Source organism: Ochotona princeps, chromosome X (assembly GCF_030435755.1).
Source record: "Ochotona princeps isolate mOchPri1 chromosome X, mOchPri1.hap1, whole genome shotgun sequence".
Taxonomy (NCBI): domain Eukaryota; kingdom Metazoa; phylum Chordata; class Mammalia; order Lagomorpha; family Ochotonidae; genus Ochotona; species Ochotona princeps.
In genome coordinates, this window is record NC_080865.1 from 47,969,619 (window position 1) to 47,979,987 (window position 10,369).

A 10,369-nucleotide genomic window follows, 5' to 3' on the forward strand; every position below is an offset into this window, starting at 1 on the left:
GATCAGTTTGTAACATGCCACTCAAGTGCCTCCTCACTTCAGCTTTTGTATAATCTTATAATTTATCTTCGATTGGATCTGTTCAACACATACCTTAACATCTACTCCCTATAACAAATATGCTGTTAACAAATCTATAAACAAAATCATAAATGTATTATCTTCCCATAATGAAACTTCAGGGCTAGTAATACCTAGAATCACTGTTTTTAATTTTTTTATTATGCAGACTTATTTTTATCGACAATCAAATTTTGCTCTATTACAACGTGAACTAATAGTCATATTCTGAAAGTTTGTCACTTATAGACTATGTTTAACCTGTCTACTCTGTATTACAGTTTTAGAAAAAAATGTGCCAAGTTTTCAAATAACTAGTATTTTTGAAATGTTTTATATCACACCAACACTACGTTTTTTAAAGAATTGTGTGTATAACACAGAACCCCAAGTCTTCAAAACACACAAGTTCACCCTTTTCTTAGGGGTCAATAGAGAATTTGTAAACACTATATTGAAAGAAAATGAATAATCTGTCTATATGCTGTTCTGGCTAAAAATTTGTGATCATTATACTTGCCTTAAGTACTTCTCAGTTAGTGGAGGTCCTCACACATAAAACTAAAAGCATCCCTAAGTACCAAAAATTTCAAAAACATACGAGAAATATTAAGGATGAAGGGACTATTTTAATATTGTAGATGAAGATTCCACATTTTCCAGAATAGCTTTTTACACTGAAAGGCAAAATGCTGGTGGTACTCTCAAGTTTCCTTTGGTTTATTGGGAATCCAAACCTTCCCTTAAAAAGCAAGTTATTTGTGGTATTCTCTCAAAAGCTTTATGTCAGTATCAACTAATGTCTGAAAACTACATACTTTCTTTAAAGAGTCCAAGCATGTGTTCCCCTTATTGTAAATAATTTCAAAGTTGACATCTAACATTTTCTCAAAAGAGGTAGTCCATACCTGTTGCAAAAGGGTATCACTGGTGGGAAAGCTCTAGCTTGACTGTCTTTCTCCAGATAACATCACCAAATGAGAGCCTCCATTGCCCCCAACCAACTTCAAAAATATTTGTCTTTAGTACTTATATCTCTGTAGAATTATAGTAGATCCCATGAAAATCAATATTATCTCGTTCTGTTTATTAGGATAATGCATGGGAATACTTTTGTGTAAATGAAGAGTCATTTCTTAATCTAAGGAGTTAGTATTTTTAAAAAAAGAAAAAAGGTACCCTAGAGCATATATCATCATATTTCCAGAGAAAAGTTTTTTCTCCCAGAAATCTAAAAATTGAAAAAAGAAAAGAAAAAAGAAAAAGGGAAGAAATGTAAAAAAGAAAAAAAGATGCAGTGTGAAAAACTTGGTATCAACTACAAGGTACCTATTCTTTTTAAAAAGAATATTCTTTTATTTCACAATATCTATGCATTATTAGTAACATTCTATTAGTAGGCTGTTCTTTAAATTCAAAACTATTATACTTTTGGCTGATGTCTAGTTTAGTCAAAGAAAATTGAAAGTGAAGGAATACTTGCTTATTTATTTATTTATTTATTTATTTATTTATTTGAAAGACAAAGAAAATCTTCCACCTGCTGGTTTGATTCACTCCTCAGCTAACTGCAATGGCTGTGTTGAATCAGGTGCAAGAAACTTCCTGCAGGTGTCCCACAAGGGTAGCAGGAGCTCAAGTACTTGGCCTGTTTTTTGTTTGCCTTTCCCAGACAGTTGGCAGAGAGCTGAATCAAAAGTAGAGTAATAGGGACATGAACCAGTGCTTGTGTGAAGTGCTGGCATTACAAGCTGTAGCTTTACCCACCATGACACAAGGCCAGCCTGTTTTGATTGAAAGATAACCTACTTTAGTTTACTAAAGTAAAAATAATCAGATCTAGGACAGCTATGATTGTGCCCTCAAACTTTTTTTTTAATTGTGAAAGTATCATGTGCCCAAATCCCATGTTCTTATACCAGCAAGGTTCTATTAAAATACATCCAAATGTACAACCATATTTTACTTTATGCATTCGGCAGTATGCATTCCACTTATTTGAATTTTAGCAAAATTCCATTGTTTTGAAACCACTGTTTTGAAACCATTGTTTTGAATTCCACTGTTTTGACACCAGTTTCACATAAAACTGGTAGTTAGTTTTGAGCTTAAAAGATTACCTTTTTTTTGCTTCATTAGGGAAGAGTATGAGTTTATTCTTCACAAAATTCTTGTGTTTAAAGCTGCAGTGTGTAAATTGTGTCAGCATTTGAAAAAATAATCTTTTCTGTTTGGATTTAGCCCTTGAAGAGCAACAAATGATTATAGATTAATTATTTGTGCTCTTTATGACCCTTCAAAAATTATAACTTGATTAACATATTAGGGTCAAAGAATGAACCCCTGCAAATGCACTAAATGATCTTTATAAGTGAGGAAACTCCTGAGAAACATATCTTTGCGAATTTTTTTCTTATACAGTGCCAGTTCAAAGGTGATGAGTTCATAGCCCATTGCTGTAATTCCATGGTGATTTGTGGTAGTTTCCTTGTACATTATACACTGATGGCAGCTTTTGAATCATTCCCTAAAATGCTGTCAGACAGTCCAGTTAACCTTGTAAATTAATATTTGATCCTTGCACTCAACTAGAGAACGTAGAAACCTGAAAATGAATTCTTGTTTTAGCATTGGTACACTCCTAAAGATACTATTATGGAAGATTGGTTTCCCTGGAAATGACAGTACAGAATGGCGTGAATGGACCCACTAATATTTTATTCAGCATTTTTTTCGTTATTGGGTGACAGCATGAGCAGTACTTTTGTATATGTAATTTGGCTTAAATTCCCAAAGAAAAAATAATATATTGTCATTTTTATTCACCTTTAAGTTGAAGTTAAAAAGAGAATCCCTTTACACTTGTAGTCATCACATTTAAAAAAAAAGTTTCTTTAAAGTAGGTGCTAGGTAGTCATTAATACTTATAATTTGTATTGCAAAAGAATTTTGCAAATATTCACCTCCCCCCAATAAACTGAAAGGTCAACACATACATATTAGCAGATATTTGAACAAAGAGGACTGTGAATAATTTTCTTTAAACTTTACATGTGACCTCCTTGAACAAAAGCATTTTCATGTATATTATTTTCTTTATAGTTTTGGGAGTTGTGTAGACTAGTTTTGGGATATTGAGAATAAAATGCCTTCAAAAATCTATGGTTGCTCAGGAAGTGAACTTCAAGTAACTGTTTTCAAATGACTCTTACACCTTCAGATTTACTATCAGGTAAAATGATTTCAGATAGTATTAACAGATAAGAAGTGTAAATTATTATAATAGTGTTAAGATTAAGATGGACTCTTAAAAGCATCTAAATGTGTTTTCAAGGTAAAAGCTACTGTCTCTGGGCAAGTAATAAATGTGCCAGAATAAAAAATATTCCGGGAGAGTTTCATGATTTAATACATTGTAAATGGACTTAAATGAACGCCAATGCCTGTTTATGAAGTTGAATATCTTTATGTTGGCAGTGACAGTTTCCAAATAAGGAGCATGAGATTCATTTTCATGAAAGAATAAGATTCTACTTTCCTTCCACCTTTTCTTTGCTTAATAAAATTACATCCCCTATGTGCTCACAGTGGTAGCATGCAGCAAAAGGAAGGCTTGGGAGCAATTTACTTTTGTTAAGCCTCTATATGTACATTGTGCAAAATCCTGTTTCAGGATCTATGATTTTTTCAAGATTTCTTTTCAGTAGGATACACTAGCAATAGTTTAATTTAGAGGCCATGATTCTAGATATTAACAATCACTTTTCAGTTCTTGAAGAGCCCTGGAATTATCTGCAACTGAATATGAAGGAATTACTTAATTGCCTTGATACATCATTGAGAGTTAAGCTTTGTGAAAATGAAAATTCAATGTAGATCTGAAGCCTCCATTCACTTTATAACCACACATTGTCACTACATTTAATTGAAAAATAGCAAAGCTTTTTGAAAACTTGTGGCTCATTGTTTATTCATATATTATTGCAGTTTGTAGAGTAACATAAAATTTAGTAAAATTTCCTCTCAGTTTAAAAAGTGTCAACATTTAGAAAATTGTTTGAAGTTCTCTGTGTTTAAGTGGATGCCTGGACCTGCAAAGCCAAAATACTGTTGAGAAAGCATATATCAGAAATATGTTGTTGACAAGTAAACAATAAAAAGTGGAGCTAAATTATCCATGCTCCAAATAAATGTTTTCCAGTATAAAGTAGGTCCACTATTGGATATGGCAAAAATCATATGTTACTGTTTCACTAATGCAAAATAATCTTAGAAAGAATAAATTTAAAGTTAGAAGATCTGACTTCAAAACTACTAAGCAGGTTGAATCATCAATATTTTTCTCAAACATATGCTGCAAATTATAATTAAAATTGATTGTTTGCTATTATAATATCGATGAGAGGAATTACAGTGTTTGAATGGGAAATATAATAGAAAAATCTAAATACAGTTGTCCAGAGCCCAGTAGATTGGTTGACGCAATTTCCTTTACTATTTCATCAAATAGAAAGAGCTACATTTTAACAATTAAAGACTCAACAAAAATAAATGTAGCTTTATTAAGCTTTTAGGTGCCTTTTTAGCCTTATAGTTCACAATGCCAGTTTTAGTATTTTAGTGCAAAAATTTTTGAAGTGTTCTTAACTTACTATATTTTTGTAAATAAAAATTTTTAGGAGTTTGGTATCTAAGAGATGTTTGAAATGTTCAAAGTTGAGTAAAACGTATTTTTCTTTGAAATATATGTTAAATCAGAATAGTTTTTTAATATTGTTCATTATAGAACTATAATACTTGTATGCACTATTTGGAAAACATTTTATTGTTGGAAAAATTTAATGTAGTATGAATAGTGCAAGGCCTTTTGTGAAAACTTAAAATTTTATTATATTATGAAAATTACTGTTTAATAGCTTGTTTACTTGTTCCATTTGCTTTATTTTGTGCCTTTGTACACTGTAGAAAAATACTGTACAGACTCTATTATTGCATTAAGATCATCTTTGAAATAAAATCACTGTGAAACATGCAGCAGTGTGCCCATTGAATAAGTACATAATTGATGATGAGATAAAGTGAAATGGGTCAAAATGATATGACAGGTATTGACTCCAGTCCTCCATAAACACCTATCAATATCACATATTTAACAGTCAGATAGTCTGTCTACCCAAGCATCATGTACTTTCAAAATGTCTAAGTCATGACCCTAAGCAGTTAGTCTAAAAACATAAGCTTGAGTACAGCTGATTTTAAGGGTTTTTAGGTATGTATCAAAAAGCAAACTGTATTCAATAAATACACAGAATTTATTGTGAAACAATTATGTTTCAAAAAACTTATTTCCAAGAAGTGAACAGAATACACACCAGAAATATTACTTATGAATTGTTTTACTCATGTTTATGCTCTTGAGTATACTTCTGCCTCCTGTGAAAATGTAATGTGATGATGTGCTACTGCACATCTCCTTCCAAGTTTTAAATTTGCATTTGTTTATTTTTATATGTTTGTAACATAGGTGAGGGGATTTGCAGACCCATGAAGATCTTTGAATGAGATGGGAAGGGATGGAGGAAGAACGGTAGGTGAGGGAAACGATCCCACTTTCCTATGACAGTGTTACACTGCTCCTTGCTACCAGATCACATCAGCACCAGGGGACAGAGACAGTCCCCTGATTGCATCCCAGGGACGCTGAACAGTCTAAATTGTTCTGAGATGGTGTTGGCTTCGTGGCAGCAGGTGTGAGCTACCGCTTCCCATACTTGACGGCTATCTATGTCAGTTTTGGTATGAACATAGCCTTAGATGCTTGGTGGAAAAATTGGCCTACAGAGTTGTTTAACTTGCTCTCCTTTACATGTTTTGGTGAGGCATTCAGGTTCTTAGTTGTATCAGAGGCTGGCTGTCCTAACTTTTGTGTGTCTCCCAGTATGTTGTCTTTCCTTACACAGAGTCAGCAACAGGAGTGGCTCAGTCCCACAACATGTTCTCTGAGGCCAGACCAAATATCCCTGTGGTATTCCCCGAGGTTGGGGATTGTGTATTAACGATGTTGCAGCCCAGCTTACCCTTGTCGGTCGCCAGACTCAGCCTGGTGTGCACCGATGGATACTGTGGCCTGGTTGGAGCAGTCCCAAGAACTTCAACCAAACCCGTGCCCAGCCCCAGCCCCTGTGCATGCCAGTGGGTTTCACAGTCTGGCACGGCCAACTCCAGACCTCTGAGTCCCCCTAGAAGCATGCCTCTGACTTGGCTTGTGTTCCAGCAGGTGCTGTAGCCCAGCCTGGCCTGGCCTGCTCCCAGCCCTGACACTTGCCAGTGGAAGCTGCGGTCTTTCTGTGCAACCTCCAAAACCCCCACAAGACCCACCACAAACATGACTCCAGCAAATGCTGGCAGATGCTGCAACCTAGTCTGGCCCAGTCTGCCCCCAGCCCTGGTTCTTGTGCATATGAGCAGGTGTTTTGGCCTAACCTGGGAAGGCCTTCTGAATTTCCTGTTCTGATCCACCCCATCTCAGCTCCCTCACTTGCCTGCGGGTAGTATAGTGGCCTGGTGCATGGAAACGTCCCAGAAATCATTTTATGTATTTCAAACAAGCATTCAATGGCTCACATTATGACCTGTCCCCAACCCCCTATAATCCCTGGCAATGCATACACCTCTCCCCTACCCCTGCCACACGCACATATTCATGCTTGTGGTGATAGGCATCGGGTGACCCCAGCTGGAGTTGCACCCATGGTGGCATGGCAGGTGCTCATCCCTCTTCCCACATATCTGTAAAGAGAAAGAGAGAAGAAAGAGAGAGGGAAGGAGAGAGGAAGGAAGGAAAACAATAGGCAACTTTGCTGGTACACTGCTGTAGTTTACACAGAGTTGACATTAACTAGGCCCAGAATGCCTGCCACTATTACCTTCTTTTCTGCCAGCTGTGTAACACTTGCCCAGGTAAAAGGCAGCCTATGCCATTGCCTACATCTGGGGCTGAATACAGCTTTTGTTAGAAGAATCAAGGACTATGGTAAAAGTAATTGCAGAAAAGCACAACACTCAATATATTTGATGTTGAAAAATCATTAGGTACCACCTGGAGATAAATTATTTTATGTTAAATATAGAGCAATAGTTACTTCAATAAATGCTTAATATAAAGATGATGTGTTTATACGATATAATACACATTACTAAATGATTAAGGCTTGATGTGAAACTGGTGATTTTAATAAAAATATCCAAATTTCCCACTGATGCAAGAGATTTTCATCCTTTAATATACATGAATATTTGGTGTTTCAAACTTAGCAAGAAAACATAGATAATATCCACACTTAAATAAATAAAAATTGCCCAACTATATTTTTATTTCTAAAGGATTTTTAATGTTAATTGAACAGATTTCAGTTATTGCATAGATATTATTCTAAGACATAATGATATTTCCCTCCCTCCATCCTCTCCTTTTTCTTTTATTTTTTGTGATGACATACTTTTAATATACTTTATAATCACAGGCATAAGGCTTAAGTATATATAATGCTCAGCAAGTAAAAAGTAGAAAGACCACTTTTTCACCACAAATATAGACACACTGTAAATAATAATGTAGGATCAATTTCACTCTTACTTGCCTTCAGTTGCATCCATTCTATTGCCAAACACAGGTTTTCATTCTTTTTAATGATTGGATAATACTTCATCATTCATATAAACTGTTTTCTTTGTCTAGTCTTCAGAAGACAGATGTCATCATTGATTCCATATCTGTTATTGTGAATTGAGCTTGTTATAAGCGTGGTAGTACATTTATTTCTTTCGTATTCTGATGTCAGCTCCTTTAGAACAATTCCTATGAGTGGGAGAAGTGGGTCAGATGGTAGATTTATTTTCAAGTTTCTGAGGAATCTCCATGCTGTCTTACATAAAGATTGTGCTAGTTTACATTTTTCAACAACAGTGGATTAGGGTAGATTTTTACCCACGTCTTTGTCAACATTTGCATTTTTTGGTCTTTGGGTGATGGATACTGTAACTGGAGTAAGGTGAAAACTCATTGTGACTTTCGTTTGTATTTTTGTGATGACTAGTGATAATGAGCAGTTTTTACTGTCTCTGTTACCCAGTTCCATCTAATCCGTTGACATTTTCTGTTCATATACTTTGCCCATTTCCTAACTGGATTATTTGTTTTGCTGTTGCATTTCTTGAGAAATTTATATATTCTAGATATTAATCCTGTATTTCATGCATAGTTTGCAAATATTTTCTCTCATTCTGTGGTCGCCTATTCACTTCTTTGAAGGATTACGTTTCTGTGCAGAAGCTTCTTACCTTGATGTAGTCTCATTTGTCCACAATTGATATTATGCTAGGCTTCTGGGTACTTAGCTAAGAAACCATTGCTTATAAAAATATCTTGCTTTATTTCCCCCAGTTTTCCTTTAGTGCTTTGACAGTTTCAGGTAAGACCCTTGATCCATTGTCAGTTCATTTTTGTGTAGATTGTAAGATAGGCATCTTGTTTGGTGCTTCTGTATGTGGAGATACAATTCTCCCAACACCATTAACTTATAACACCAATGCCTGCAGTAACCTACTCAAGCCTCCCTGTTTAGTAAAAATGGTTATTTCTGCAAGAGACAGAAGTAAGACAGTGAAAGAATTGAGGCATTTTCAGCCAACATAAAAGTGAAAAAATAGGGCCTCGGTGTGATAGGCTAGCGGCTGAAGTCCTTGCCTTGTAAGCTCTGGGATCCCATATGGGTGCCGGTTTGTGTCCCGGCCATGCTTCCTATCCAGATCCCTGCTTGTAGCCTGGGAAAGCAATTGAACATGGCCCAAAATCTTGGGACCCTGCACCCACGTGGGAGACCCAGAAGAAGCTCCTGGCTCCTGGCTTCAGATCGGCTCAGCTCCAGCTGTTGTGGTCACTTGGAGAGTAAATCAGCAGATAGAAGATCTTCCTCTGTCTTTCCTCATATTTGATTTTCCAATGAGAAATTGATTTAAAAATGAGAAAATAGGGAAATCTGAATAGTTTTGTGGAGAGATTATTCTTGTAAGTTTCTCAAGCATGGCTATGTTCTTTTTAAAATAATTTTTAAGTTATTTATTTGAAAGGATGAGTAACACAGAAAAGGGCAGAGAGAAAAAAGTGATCTTCTGTCTGCTTACCTATTTCCCGCAAAGGCAACAACGGCTTTGTCGGAGTTACAATGACATCAGAAAGGAACTCTATTTGGTTCTGGTACTGGGTAACAGACATCCATGTGCTTGGACTATCATCTGCTGTATTAGGAAGCAGGATCAGACGTGGAGTAACTGGGACTCAAAAGGGAATTTCAATATTGCATGTAGGCTTTCCATGAGACTGCTTAATCCATTGCCCACAATGCTCAGCTCTGTGTAAATTCTAAAGGACTCAAAATTCCCTTGAACTTCGAGTTTTCCCTGGAAAATGCCTTCTTTTAAACTTTAATAACTACTATTTCTGAAGAACTCATTTCATTCAGCAACTCCAAAATTCTCATAAGGCAACTTGAAACAGCCTCACTATGGAAATCCTCAGTGAAATTATTAAGTTTGGCTATGTCATTCCTGTTCAAGGAATCAGACCCCTGTGCATTTACCAAATTCCAGCACTGATACCTGACCTTAGCTCCTCATTTGACAAATACTATAATTTGATATGATTTCTCCTCCATGGACTAAACAATAAATCTCTTCATCAAAATATTAGTGGTAGAGCATCTGGCACATTGGCTCGATGGCTAAATCCTCACCTTCAAGCGCCAGGATCCAATATGGGTGCCAGTTCATGTCCTAGATGCTCTACTTCCCATCCAGCTGTCTGCTTATAGCATGTCAAAGCAGTACAGGATGGCCCAAAGCCTTGGGACGCCACACCGATGTGGGAGATCTGGAAGAAGCTCCTGGCTCCTGGCTTTGGATCAGATCAGCTCTGGCATTTGCAGAGATTTGGGGAGTGAACCAGTCAATGGAAGATTTTTCTCTTTGTCTCTCCTTTTCCCCATAAATCTGACCTGCCTTTTCAATAAAAAACAAATCTTAAAAAAAATATAAACAGTGGATTCTTTCAATAGAATGTTTCTTAGATTATGTGAATTGTTAAGTGTTGAAGTCAGTGAAAATGGAAGAGTAAAGCTGTTCAAAAAATCAATTCTTGAAGAACACCAATGGGAAATGAAAAAGTGGTCAGAATTAACTTTTAAAAATTCTGGACATTTTTGAAAAAATTCATTTTCTTTCAATAACATGAAAAATACTGCAGTTTTAAAAA